Source organism: Lepidochelys olivacea (assembly GCF_965140295.1).
Source record: "Lepidochelys olivacea isolate rLepOli2 genome assembly, chromosome: 8".
Lineage (NCBI taxonomy): Eukaryota > Metazoa > Chordata > Testudines > Cheloniidae > Lepidochelys > Lepidochelys olivacea.
In genome coordinates this window covers 88160203-88174278 of record NC_140418.1, presented here as the reverse complement: position 1 = coordinate 88174278, position 14076 = coordinate 88160203, and positions in this window count along the sequence as shown.

Genomic DNA, 14076 nt, shown 5'->3' with positions numbered 1-14076 from the left:
TTGCAGTGTTGCTTACTCTTGTGATTTTATTGCCCGTCTCAGAAGGTTCGGTATTTAAAGCCCTAACTCCTGGATTTAGGGTATTACGGGAGTATCTCAGCTTTATTTTCAAGGTGTTAGCCCTCCAGGTTGCAGAGGAAAAGCTTGAAAACATATATCGTATTGATTATGACACAGAAGACATAAGAAGAACCTCAAGAGGATTTTTTTCTTTTTGTGGAACACAGCACAATCTTGTGAAAATCATCCCTAAAAAACAAACAAGGCAGCAAAAACGAATTTGCATTGTGGCTCATCAACGTGCAGGGGGGAAGAATTCTAAGTGGTAATGAGTGAGGTACAGGCAGATATTTCAGTCATAAATTAGCTGTGAACCCAAAAGGGGTCAAATAACTTGCACCCTATTAGAAGCAGCACATTTTAGTCCACACTGAAATGTCAGATCTGAGTTTACTCTCATATAATCTCAATATCTCCTCCATCCCCAGTTGCTGCCCCAGCTCCACTTTCAGCCCAACCTCTGCTGCTGCTGAGGAAGCCTTGGCTGTTCAGTAATGGGGCGGGGGGACATGGACACATTCTGTTAATGGTAAAGGGGGGCATGACTGGAAGAGTTTGTGCACCACTGAATTAGAGATTGGTTTAAGCCCCAAAGCATACGTTTTAATGTCCCTTACAATATTTATACCATTATTTACAATAACTCTGGATATTCATATTATCCATATAATTCTCCAGTCTCTTATTGAATCTTAATAAGTTCTTGGCCTCAACAACTTCCTGTGGCCATGAGTTTGAGAATTACACATAATGTGAAAAATATTTCCTTTTATTGGTTTTAATTTTCCCATTTTTTAATTTAATTGAATGGCCCCTTATTCTTATGAAACAGGGAGAACAGAAGCTCCCAAACTACCTTCTCTAGACCATTAATAATTGTATGTGTTTATCACATTCCCTTTTATTCATGTCTTTTCTATGTTAAACAATCACAGTCTTTCTAATCTCTTTTCCTAAGAGAGCTTTTTCATGCCCTTGATCATTCTGGTCACTTTTCTTTGAACCTATTCCAAGTCTGCAATGGTCTTTTAGAGATGAGGAGACCAGCACTACACTCAGTATTCCAGCTAAGGCCACATCATTGATTTATGTAAAGGTATAATATTCTTTGTATTGTTCATCATCTCATTCCCGTGCATCTAATGTTTTGTTAGCTTTTTTGACCATAGCTGCACATTAAGCAGAGGTCTTCATTTAGTAGTCTACCGTGACACTCAGGACAAATATAGATAATACTGTGAGAAGAATGTTTGAATGCTGCCTCTGTTGTGGGGTAGAGAGATGTCGAGGCAATATTATGTATAACTAAGACTCTCCGCTTTCTTCCTGCACCTCAGTTTAATTATTTGCTAAAGCACAGGCCAGGATTCTGTCTTTTCAGAAGGCATCTCATGGACTTAAACTTAAGAGCTGTTGTATATAGGATCCTGATAAATAAATGTTAATAGTTCCTAGTCAGCTTTGGAGTATCATACTGTTTCTTAGTAAATAAAAATTAATGTACACAGAAAACAATGTAAATAGTATTTGGAATACTATGAATAACTATTAAAAAAAACCCTGTTGGGTAATATAGCTACAGTTATTCCTTACACAGACTTTGCCACTTTTGTTTCACTTAAATATATTGAAATATAAGCTTCCAACATAATATTTACACATCTGTACTTTAGCACATGCATATAAACATTCCCCTCTGATCTTCTACAGAGATAATTTCTCAGCCTTTATAATGTGCTCATAGTATCTATTGTGTGGCACCTGGACTCGTCAGAGCTTGAGAAGAATGGCAGCATCTAGTAAGTTCTTTTCCAAACACTTTAGATTTAGAACATGAGTTTTACACCTATTATAGACTAAACAAATCAATCTGATGTTTAATCAAAGAAAACAAAGCAATTAGTATAAAAACATAGCACTAAAAGGTATTTAGTGTTTTTTTTTTTATGGAAAGTTTTCATTGTGTCAGTGGGATTTACGAGATAAGAAGGAGTCATCCCTGTATGCTTGCAGATAAAATGTTGAAGCAAATTCATTTTTCTTTCAGACCATGTTTTGTGCCATTCCTTAAATATTTTTAGTAGTGAGTGCTGTTTTGTTTTTGGTTAGGACATAGACTTTATATGAAGGTTGCTATTCGGAGATGAGGTCTAACCTCTTGAGTTTGTGCCTATAGGAAAAATCCCTTTTGAAAAAGCCCATAGAAATTATCACTATTTCATGGGCAATAAAAATTCTTCTGAGAAGCAATTATTTGCCTTTGGAATTCACCAGTTTGTACAAAATGGCATATTTTAACAACATCAGCAGATCCCTGGGGATAGATTAACCAGAATTTCCTACTGAAAAGTGAGACACCTATGATGGAGAGAGTTTTGTGGGGAAGGGGAGATAAAAGAATGCAGGGATGGTTCTGGTGGGCATCAGGGAGGTGTATATGACAAGGTTTTCACTTTTCCAACTCCTCAGCCAAGCACCCCCACTCTTTTCCCACTACTCTGTGAATTTGACTCTAATGCAAGGAAAGTCTAGTTTAAGAAGTCCTGTAGTGCGAGGCTTACTGGAGAGTCTGAAGTGTGAAGTGTTTCTTTCTATTTGAGCTGAAAAACATGGGAGGATGCCATTTTTATTAAATCAAGCTCTTTATTCAAACAACTATTTACAGAGTTGCTCTAAATTTTAGCTTAACATCCCAGCCTTTTGCAGACAGACCTATTTGCTGGTGCCACTTCTAAGCTCCTCCCTCCTGCAACCCATGCTCCTCTTTCCAGGTTTCATGGAGGTTGCTACAGAGTGGGCAAGGTCTCAGCATGTGGGAGACGTGGTGTGGGGATGACATGCAGGCATGGGTGTCAAGTTTGTATAATTTATGGTGGTGCCCAGAACGGGTCCAAGCAGAGCCATCCCATCCATAGGACGGACCAGGGCCCCACGCTTTGTGGGGCTCTGCACTTCAGGGGGACGTGGGTTCCAGGCAGAGCGATCCCGTCCATAGGATGCACCGGGGCAACCGCCCTGGGCCCCGTGCTTTTTGGGCCCCACATTTCAGGGGGACGTGGGGTCCAGGGCAGCTTGGAAGGTTAGCAAGGGGCCTGGTGCCGGCAGCAGCAAGCGACCTGGCCCCAGCCTACCCCGCCGGTTCCCAGCATCACTCGGGGGAAGCTGTGGAAGCCGGAAAGAGGTGGGGCAGGGGCTTGGGGAAAGGGGATGAATGGGGGCAAAGCTGGGGCTGGGTTGCTTGCTGCTGGCGGCGCCAGGCCCCCCGCTAGACCCCCAGGCTGCCCTGGACCCAGAGCTGCCCTGTCTATAAGATGGACTGGGGCAACCACCCCTGGCCCCACGCTTTGGGAGGCCCTGTGCTTCGGGGGATGCAGGGTCCAAAACAGCCTGGGGGTTTAGTGTGGGGGTCTGGTGCCATCAGCAGCAAGTGACCCAGCCCCAGCCCACCCCTGCTCCGCCCCCTCCCCACCCCCATTCCACCACTTCCCCCAAGCCCCCGCCCCGCCTCTTTCTGGCTTCCGCCCCCTCCCCCGAGCGATGCTGGGAGCCAGCGGGGCGGGCTGGGGCTGCGTCGCTTGTTGCTGCCATTGTCAGGCCCCCTGTTAACCCCATAGACCGCCCTGGACCCTGAGTCCTCCTGAAGCACGGGGCCCCCCAAAGTGCGGTAAGCCCAAATATTGGTGGAATCGGGCCCACATTCCTAAATATTGATGGAGCATGGGCACCATGGGCCCTTATAACTCACTGCCTATGGGGTGCACATGCCCTCAGTGATCCCGTTGCCACTTTCGCCAGTTCAGCTCACCAGCGGCTCTTTCACATGGCCATTTGGCAGCAATTAACAAAAACTGAGACAATACACTGATATTTTGTATAACTGATGGGGTCATCAGGAAAAGCCCTTGGATTTGAAAGGCACAATCCCTGCCCTTAGGTTCCCCCTTTCATTTCTGCTATTCAGAATTCAAATACCTAGAATATATTTTGCCCACCAACCAAATGTTTTAAACCAGGACCCCTACTTTATAAAAACACCTTATATATTTCCCCTCAGTGGAATTAGTTGTGGAAAGAAAGAGAAAATCAATATACCCAGTGCTTAATGCTTGCCAGGGCTAAGCTCTGCCACCTCTAGGCTTGCTGCATCAGTTACGAATGTAAAAAAATTGCTTGAGCCCTGACACCTCTTTCATTACAAATTAAGCACTGACTGTATCTTATTTACAGTATCACCATCTTTGTTGTAAATCTAAGATAATGGCAAACTGAAGGAGTACTGAGAGCTGTAGCCTCTTCGCCATTGGAGGAGTGTCAACATTTCAATTTTTAGCTGAATATCAAACAGAAAATTCAACAAAATGTTTCAACAATTACTGACAGATCAATGACTAATTAACAACTAATTATGAGAAGATATTTAAGATGAGATACAAAAAATAGCTTTGGAGAAGAAGAGATTGTACTTAGCAAAGTGAGCATAACTGTAGCAGTGAGCTGTAAATTAATACAATAAATATTTTACTCATATAGGTTGATTGATGTCTGCAGTTTGCTTTCCTTGCAAGGACATGTTAATTGAACATCAAATGTATGTGAACAATTAAGATGTATGTGATCTTTGAATTGTCAGATATGTTCAGAAAGGGACGGTTTGGAGCTTAGCCTATTAACATTAGCTTCAAATGTACTTTCAAGCCTTGCAGAAATATTTAATCTATAATTAATAACTAGTGCATTACACCCTTCTTGGAAAATGGCCAGAGTTTTAATACCAAATTTTATTTTTCATAGGACTCAGATTTGTTCAATACAAAAAATGATAAACCATGTATGATGTCTGTTTCCACTGCAACATCTGCAATTGCAAGACACTAATGTTTACACAGTTGCTGAAGTTTACAGCTGTAAACAACATCTTAATGGAGTATACACATAAGATGTTGTGGTTCCAAGCATTTAATGGATACAGCTACTGTAAAGCTTGAAGTAATTTGAACCAGTCATAAGAAAGAGCCATTTTGCTGTGCATATATTATTTATTAAACTGTCAAAGGTTTTTGATATAGTGCATCATGATATAGCAATTAACTGATGTGCTTTTTTCCCCATCAATTAAGTTAAGCCTTAATTAAGCAGTCAATGTTAAATAGACTTTACCGCACAATAGGCTGGTACTTTGTTGTGATCATTTTTAAAACATTTGGAGATTGTAGTGTAACCACTTGTTCATAATACTATGTTCTGATAATTTGTAACTTCTGATGACTTGAATCTTTCAGGTAACACAAAAAATTAAGTTCTGGCTGTCTGTGATCATTTAAGCACCCGAGTCACTCTTTATGACAGAAAGGTTGTTATCCCTGGTTTCCTGGCCAAATTCTAATCCTGGTAAGTACATTCTGCTTACCAATCCCTCTGCAGATATAAGTGGATATGGTTTTCTTCACGTCCTGCCTTAAACTGTTGTGTAGTATGTGGTCTTAAACAATTACCACAGAGTTGCCCTCATTTCAATGCTGGATAAATCTGTAAAGTGTCCTTGGATTTATCTAGTTGAGGGACAGATTTTCAAAGGTATTTAGACATCTAGAGATTTAGATAGGCTACTAGTGAGAATTTAAAAGCACCTAAACAGGTTAGATGCCTAAGGTCAGATTTTTAAAAGGTATTTACGCATTGCTCTGCTCTGCATTTTAAGGCCTAAGTGACTCAGATGGCTAAGTCCCATTCTCAAAAATGACTTAGGTGCATAAGTCCCACTAACTTTTATTGTTTTCAGTGGGAGTTAGGCACCTAACCTGCTTAGGTGCTTTTAAAAATCCCATTAGGTGCATATCTGCATCTATAGGCACTTAAATACCTTTAAAAATCTAGCCCTAGATCAGAGGTGGGCAAACTATAGCTAGCAGGCCACATCCGGCACGCGGGACCCTCCTGCCCGGCTCCTGGCCTGGGAGGCTAGCCCCAGCCCCTCCCCTGCTGTTCCCTCTCCCCCACAGCCTCAGCAAACTGTGCCGCCAGTGCAATGTTCTGGGCGGCGAGCTCCTGGGTCAGCGCAGCTGCAGAGCCTGGCCTGACCCGGGGCTCTGAGCTGCGCGGTGGCGTGGCCGGCTCCAGCCGGGCAGCGCAGCTGTAGCGCCGCCCGCTACCGGTGCTCCAGGCAGTGCAGTAAGGGGGCAGGGAGCAGGGAGTTTGGATAGAGGGCAGAGGAGTTCGGGGGGGGGGCCAGGGGGTGTGGCTGTGGATAGGGGTCAGGGCGGTCAGAGGGCAGGGAACAGGAGGGGTTGAATGGGGGCAGGGGTCCCGGGGTGGAACAGTCAGGAAGTGGGGGGGGGCGGTTGGATGGGGCGGTGGGAGGCAGGCAGGGGTTCCAGGAGCAGTCAGGGGACAGGGAGAAGGGGGGGTTGGATGGGGCAGGGGTCCCAGGGGGGCAGTCAGGAAGGAGGGGAGGTTGGATGGGGCGGCCGGGGGCAGTCAGGGGACAGGGAGAAGGGGGGGTTGGATGAGTCAGGGGACCCAGGGTGGCAGTCAGGAAGGAGGGGAGGTTGGATGGGGTGGCAGGGGCCAGTCGGGGGCAGGGGTTCCGGGGGCAGTCAGGGGACAGGGAGAAGGGGGGGTTGGATGGGGCGGGGTCCCAGTGTGGCAGTCAGGAAGGAGGGGAGGTTGGATGGGGTGGCAGGGGCCAGTCGGGGGCAGGGGTTCTGGGGGCAGTCAGGGGACAGGGAGAAGGGGGGGTTGGATGGGGCAAGGATCCCAGGGGGGCAGTCAGGAATGAGGGGGGGTTGGATGGGGTGGCGGGGGGGCAGTCAGGGGCAGGGCTTCTGGGGGCGGTCAGGGGACAGGAAGCGGGGGGTGTGATGGGGCAGGAGTCGCAGGGGGGGGCGGATAGGGGGTGGAGACTGGGCCACGCCCCCCCTCCCCTAACCAACCCTCCATACAATTTCCAAAACCTGATGCGGCCCTCAGGCCAAAAAGTTTGCCCACCCCTGCCCTAGATGATATATGTTGGTTAAAAATGCTGAGCCCTGTCTTCACTAGCTTTCTAATTATTTGTACCTTCTTTGGAGCTTCACCAGTGGGTATGAAACAGTGAAGATATTCCAGAGAATGCTAGTATAGACACAGCTAAGCAAGCACTGTATTTCTTTCCCACTGACTGACATGTATCCTTCAACCTAAAGGAGGTGATTTAATAGTAGAGGACCAGTTTTCATAGTAGGATTTGGGAGTTAGGTGCTAGGGGCTTTTAAAAAGCCCATTATTAGTGCACATTGCGTTACAGGGAGAGCTGGCTCTATGTGTTTTACAATCCCTGAACTAGAGGAATGAAAAAAGGAACAGATAAACAGGCCTAGGAAGCAGGAAGAGAGCAGAAAATATATCAATCCTAGAAGCAGACCTCCTTTGCTGCAATTATTGTAATGTTTAAAATTGGCCACTTTTAGGCCGTTAAATTGCCTAAATTGGTCCCTTTGATAGCATCAACTTTACACTGTGGGTTGCTGTACCTTTTTATTTGTGCATTACAACATATTAGTTAAATAATCCCTTTTCAGAGTATGGTAGGAGTAGTTTAAAACTATCTGTGTTTTGTAGAGAATTATTGTGTAATGACCCCAGATTGCTAGCAGAAAAACAAAGTAAGCTTGATAACGTTCCCAGAGACTATATTGGTAGCCTTTTCCCTCCAGACATAAGGAAGCTCTTTGGGATATTTATTTTCTCACTGAGATCAGTCTCAGCTATCTTCAAAAAGCAGAGTGTTAATTGTATGTTTTAAGAAAAAGTAATTGCTTTCAGTGCTATTTCTCATGCTGATCTCTGTATGCGTAAGACCAGTTCCTTGAAAATACCTAACAAACTGAAAAAACAAATGCCTGACCAACTGCAGGGGAATTTTGATTCAAATTGAATCTGTTCAGTAAAGCTAGACAAAACTTTTCCTGACAGTCTATGCAGAATCTTGTATTTGTGAATATCTGCTGGAATGTTCACACAAAAAAATTAAAGGAGTACTTGTGGCACCTTAGAGACTAACCAATTTATTTGAGCATAAGCTTTCGTGAGCTACAGCTCACTTCATCGGATGCACTCCTTTTCTTTTTGTGAATACAGACTAACACGGCTGCTACTCTGAAACAAAAAAATTATGTACTTTAAAATAGTTAAATCTCCCTGGATTGTTCAGGGAGAGAACATATCTGGATGGTGAATATTGGACCTCAGAGTATGCATTGTTGTCCACAATACAGTGCAGGAGGGACCACAAGTTTAAGAAGGGCCAGATTCAATGCTCATTGGCATTTATGAGTACACTTCATTGATTTTAGTGGGCATTGAACCAGGCCGCCGTGCAGAGAGGAGAAAGGCAACACATTTCTCTTAGACTGGACAATGAACATACTATTCACTTCTGCTTTTATTTATATTAAAAGTCATTCACTAGGTTCCACATACTAGCCCTACTCTGGTGAGCTTGGATTGCTCACACTACACACTAGAACCTGTAACTCCAAACAAAAAACTGTTTTCCTTTGAATTTCTTTTTAAACTCATGGAATCATTTCTGTTGATCTGAGGTTTTATAATACATTGATTTTGCTCAGTTTAAATCTTGCTGTAAAGTGACTTGTTAGTGGTACTTCAACTTTTCAACATATGATTGTTTTAACTGCATTTTATTTTAATAACTTAAATTACAGATTCAGTACATATTGACATACCCTTTGGCAAGGACTCCCCTACAGGCTTTGTGCAGGGGGTCATGAGTTCTGTAATATATGTTACATCCATTAAAAGGTTAATCTGTAAAAGGTAACTGCTACCTCAAGATGACATCAACTATGGCCTGCTTCTGACTATGAATAGTCAATGACAGTTCTGATAATTTAATGCTTGTAACCTGACACACTGAAGAGCTATGGTGGAGTTTCTCCGGAACCCAACAGCACTTTGCTTCCACCTGTCCATCTTGCTCATGCAGTTTCTGTTGAATTAACCATTTGTACAAAAGGCAATTATTTTTCTGATTCGGTTATGAACTCTTAAATAATGGTTGCTTTGAGTACAAACAGGAGCTTTTTCCTGTTACTGTGATCCACAAAGCTACTTCTTCATTTTAAAAACTTTACACAGTTTTAGCCAAGTTGTTCTGAAAAATTTAGTCCCCTTATGCAGTAGCTCACAATTTGTCATTTGTGAACTGCAGTACAGCTGGGCCCAGTATTGTCACAAATTAATTCATCAGGTCTATTATTCCATAAATGTGAAGCAGCTGTTACTCAAATCCAGCTTGATTATACATACCCTCTACTGTTTTACTCAGTTGGTTTACTCCAAACATTTTGTTGCTAAATCATACATTTGGATTTAACCATCCATACAAAGTGTATGTAAATATGCTTCATGCTGCAGCAATTAGAAAACCAATTGTTCAGAACATCAAAGGGTAAAAACACATATATGTTTTAACAAGAGCGGACTACTAAATAGGGTATAATCTTTTTCATGCATATACATGACTCCCATTGGTGCTAGTGGAAATCTCATGCACACATCAAAAGAAGAATCTGCCCCAGTCTAAAGAAATGATAAATTTACGGTTTAAGCATTATGAAATTTGAAATCTGTGGAGAATATTTCATTATTAATATTGTACATTTATATAGGCACTTCATCCCAAAGATTCCGAATGTTTCACAAAACATACATTCAGCACTACTTACTGAAATGCAGCTACCTCTAGGGTGGAAGATGGTTGCCAGCCAGTACACAGTACCATCCTAGGGGAACGCAAATGTTGACCAGGAATTCTGAAGGGAAACTATTTTTAGGAAAAGTGATGTGTAGGGTTTTTAACATTCACAAAGACTGATCAGGACCTGGGTTTTTAAAGGTCTTTTCCAAAAAACCCCACAGTAAAGTGCATGATACTGAGTTTATCTACATCAGAAGAGCTTAGTTAACCCTGCCAGGATTCAAATTTGTTATTACAGGGAGTCTGAATATGCCAAATCTCATGGACAGATCTCTTATCCCTATCACTGAGTTGACATGAATGTGGCTATTATTCCTTATTCAGTATACAAATTTCACTCCCACTGATGCTAATGGGAGAGACGCACACACGGTAAGACTAAACTACCCAACATTGCCTTTCTGTGGTTATTAACAGCTCTGGAGATCACTGTGCTTGATTTATGCGTTGAACAAGTACAGCAGATGTAGTAACTTCTCTCTCTGCCTCAGCTGAAAGAGTAGTGTGGTTGTCATACTATTCAGTGGTTGGCTTCTCTGCTTTTTTTCAACTAACAGAAATGGGGGAGGGAGCACGGAATTTGGTCACCTATTCATTAAAAAATGGACTAGATTATCAATTCATTAATGCAACACCTGACAGCCATGCTAAAAACTTTCAGTCACTTCTGATTTGGACTTGAGTTGAATTGGCAACTTGGAGAGGAAAGATTCTATGGGCAATTATCAGTCTCCTGAGCCATCTAGTCTCCCTAGCAACCTCTTTTTGATACCTAGAAATTTAAAATTTTTATTAAAGCTAATGTTAAAAAATTATATAGTACATAGGTTAAGAAAAGAGTGTCTGTATATCTGGGTATAGTGCTTAGATTATCCACAAACACAACGTTTGTTTTTAAAGTCATAAGATACATACAGTGCATAAACAGCAATAACCCACATTTAGGTTGTCATAAATATAAAGGGAAGGGTAAACCCCTTTAAAATCCCTCCTGGCCAGAGGAAAAATCCTCTCACCTGTAAAGGGTTAAGAAGCTAAAGGTAACCTCGCTGGCACCTGACCAAAATGACCAATGAGGAGACAAGATACTTTCAAAAGCTGGGAGGAGGGAGAGAAACAAAGGGTCTGTGTCTGTCGGTATGCTGCTTTTGCCGGGGATAGAACAGGAATGGAGTCTTTAGAACTTTTAGTAAGTAATCTAGCTAGGTATGTGTTAGATTATGATTTCTTTAAATGGCTGAGAAAAGAACTGTGCTGAATAGAATGACTATTCCTGTCTATGTGTCTTTTTTGTAACTTAAGGTTTTGCCTAGAGGGATTCTCTATGTTTTGAATCTAATTACCCTGTAAGATATCTACCATCCTGATTTTACAGAGGTGATTCCTTTACTTCTATTTACTTCTATTTCTATTAAAAGTCTTCTTGTAAGAAAACTGAATGCTTTTTCATTGTTCTCAGATCCAAGGGTTTGGGTCTGTGGTCACCTATGCAAATTGGTGAGGATTTTTACCAAACCTTTCCCAGGAAGTGGGGTTCAAGGGTTGGGAGGATTTGGGGGGAAAGACGTGTCCAAACTACCTTTCCCAGTAAACCCAGTTAGAGTTTGGTGGTGGCAGTGGATATTCCAAGGGCAAAGGATAAAATTAATTTGTACCTTGGGGAAGTTTTAACCTAAGCTGGTAAAAGTAAGCTTAGGAGGTTTTCATGCAGGTCCCCACTTCTGTACCCTAGAGTTCAGAGTGGGGGAGGAACCTTGACATAGGTGAATACATTTAAGAATACAGTTTAGATGTTAGTATCCAAGTATTCGGGTACATCACTCATGAGAAGTCTATACAGAAAGTTGATTGTGGAAAGCAAATATAGCAATGAGTGAAGATTGTCCCTCAGTAATTAAGAATTTAGGGTAGGTTGTCCATTTAGGAAGTACAACCCATGAGGGAAGTATTTCAGTTACTTTCCCTACTGCACTTCTAATCGTCACGCCAGATCATCCCTTCTGGTATTGCCGATGTCTGGTGATATGTTCTACGTAGATGTCCCTCGACCATCTGATGTCATCCTACACCATGAGTTGCCACATCAGCCGAGCGTAGCGCTGACCGAGTCCACGTTCTCTCAACACTCGCTCGTTCCTGGGGTCCCATTATTAAACCAACTCCATACCCAAGTTGGGGGCTATAATGAAACTATTGTCAGTTCCTTAACTATAGAACCTTAATTTACCAGTACAGCTGCACACCACCAATATGACTCTGGGGCAAACAGCTAAATTACTCATTAATAATGAGTGAAGTATGAATTCACAAAAGTTAGAAAATGCAAATCGAGGCTTCCATGTACACGTTTACTCTGTGCCTTTGTATTTATGCATTTTGGTAGGGTCTTCCCACTACATATCTACTTCAGAGCGGTGTTGTGAGGATTAGTCCTTACACAAGCAAAATTACAATTTAACTGAGAGTTTTGCCCGAGTAAAGTCTGTGGGGCTGGAACCTTAATATCTGCAAAGTGATTTGAAGATAAGAAGTGGCGCATAAGGCCCCAAGTCAGCAAAACACATAAGTCTGTGTGTAAGTTAAGCACATGTTTCAGTGCTTTGCTGAATCAGAATCTAAGTGCCAGTTACTTATTAATTGTATAATACTTTTACAATACTGGTTAATCTGACATACTGTTGAGGAAACATTTTATGTCAATTAATTAATTTTGCTTTGTGTCCATTATGTTTCACTTTAACAAAACACTGCAGCTAGCTATCAGAAACTGACATTCACTCATCCTTATTGTTCTCCTTAGGAGACGTTTCAGCTGCTTTCTTGATTAAGAGCCAAACTATAATGGAGGATCTTCATTTCTCTTTCATTTGAATCAAGTAAGTACTTGCCATTCCCACTGAGGGCAGTAAAATTTCCTGATTAGGAGATACAAGCAAGATATTTTAATTTCCACTTAAGCAGATGGTTAGGTTGCCATAGACAGTTAAATCAAAAATATGATAGCAGTTGACTGAATGCACTGTCCCATTTTTGAACAATAAGGACTACATAGTCAGTGAGTGTTCAGTGCTTGCCAAAATGGGTAATTTTCACTCACCAAGTCAGAGGTCTGTTCTTCTTTCACTCTTTCCTAGACTGCCTATAAGAAAAATAAATTGTTCTGTATCTTCAAACACTGTAGGAAGCAGTAGTTTCAATACTAGGTTGTCTTATAATTGGATCTCTTGACAACTACTGATAATTTCTATATGCCTTAAATAGTCACTCAGGATTTTTCTAAGGCTATTTAGCTTCCTTAATTTGTGCAAATATTTACTCTCCCCCCCCCCATTTGTTTATATTGGCAGAGGAATAAGCTATTGCATTCACACAAACTTAAGGTCATTATTGCTGATGCTGTTAGCGGAGTATGGCAAGCAGAATTCTTTGTTAACTTTGTCTTTCTGTTACCTAGGTCTGTATTGCTTTAATTCAAAATGATCTTGTGACCCAGTAAAGTGACCCGAAAGACCAGTACAGTTTGAAAGAATGATAGAAGAAAATTCTAAGAAACCACTGGGCACAAATTGTTTTCTGGAATAAACCACTATCCTTCCTTTCCACCTTTTGGGAGCTCTGGAATAGATGTTGCAGCTATGGTCTTAGGATTCATAGAAAAGATGGAAAGGCCATAAAGTCAGATGGAAAAGACCATCAAGATGAGATCATCAGGTATATCCTCTACCACATCAGGATATATTCCTGCACAGAGGGCATAGCTGATTTTCCACTATCGCTACACTTGATCTGAAATAGCAGTCTGAAAATGGCCCATTCCTGCCTGGATATTGGGAGACTATATGGTCAAAAATAAAACAAAATAGTTAGCATTAGGGACAGATTCTGCTCAGTTGCACCCACAAAGTTCCTTTGAGATCAGTTAGAGTGCATGGATGTAACTAAAGGAGAATTTGGTCCATATGTTAAATAATAGTAGGAAAAAAAGAACATTTAAAGAAAGACAAGCTACAGTGATAGGGTGAGATTTAGCTCTGCACTGGCACAGGTGCTGACACAGTTATAGAGAGGAGTTGGCTTGTGTCTCCTCAATTCAGGGGCTACCAGGGCCTAGTGGGGTTGCTGGTGAAGGATAAGTTGAGTCCTTGCTTCAGTGGTCCATATGGGCCATGCGGGAGGTGCAGAATCACTGGAGTGCAGGTCCCTGATCAACCCCATCCCTCCTCTGGTACATTATACCCCCACTGTGCCTATGCTCTGCT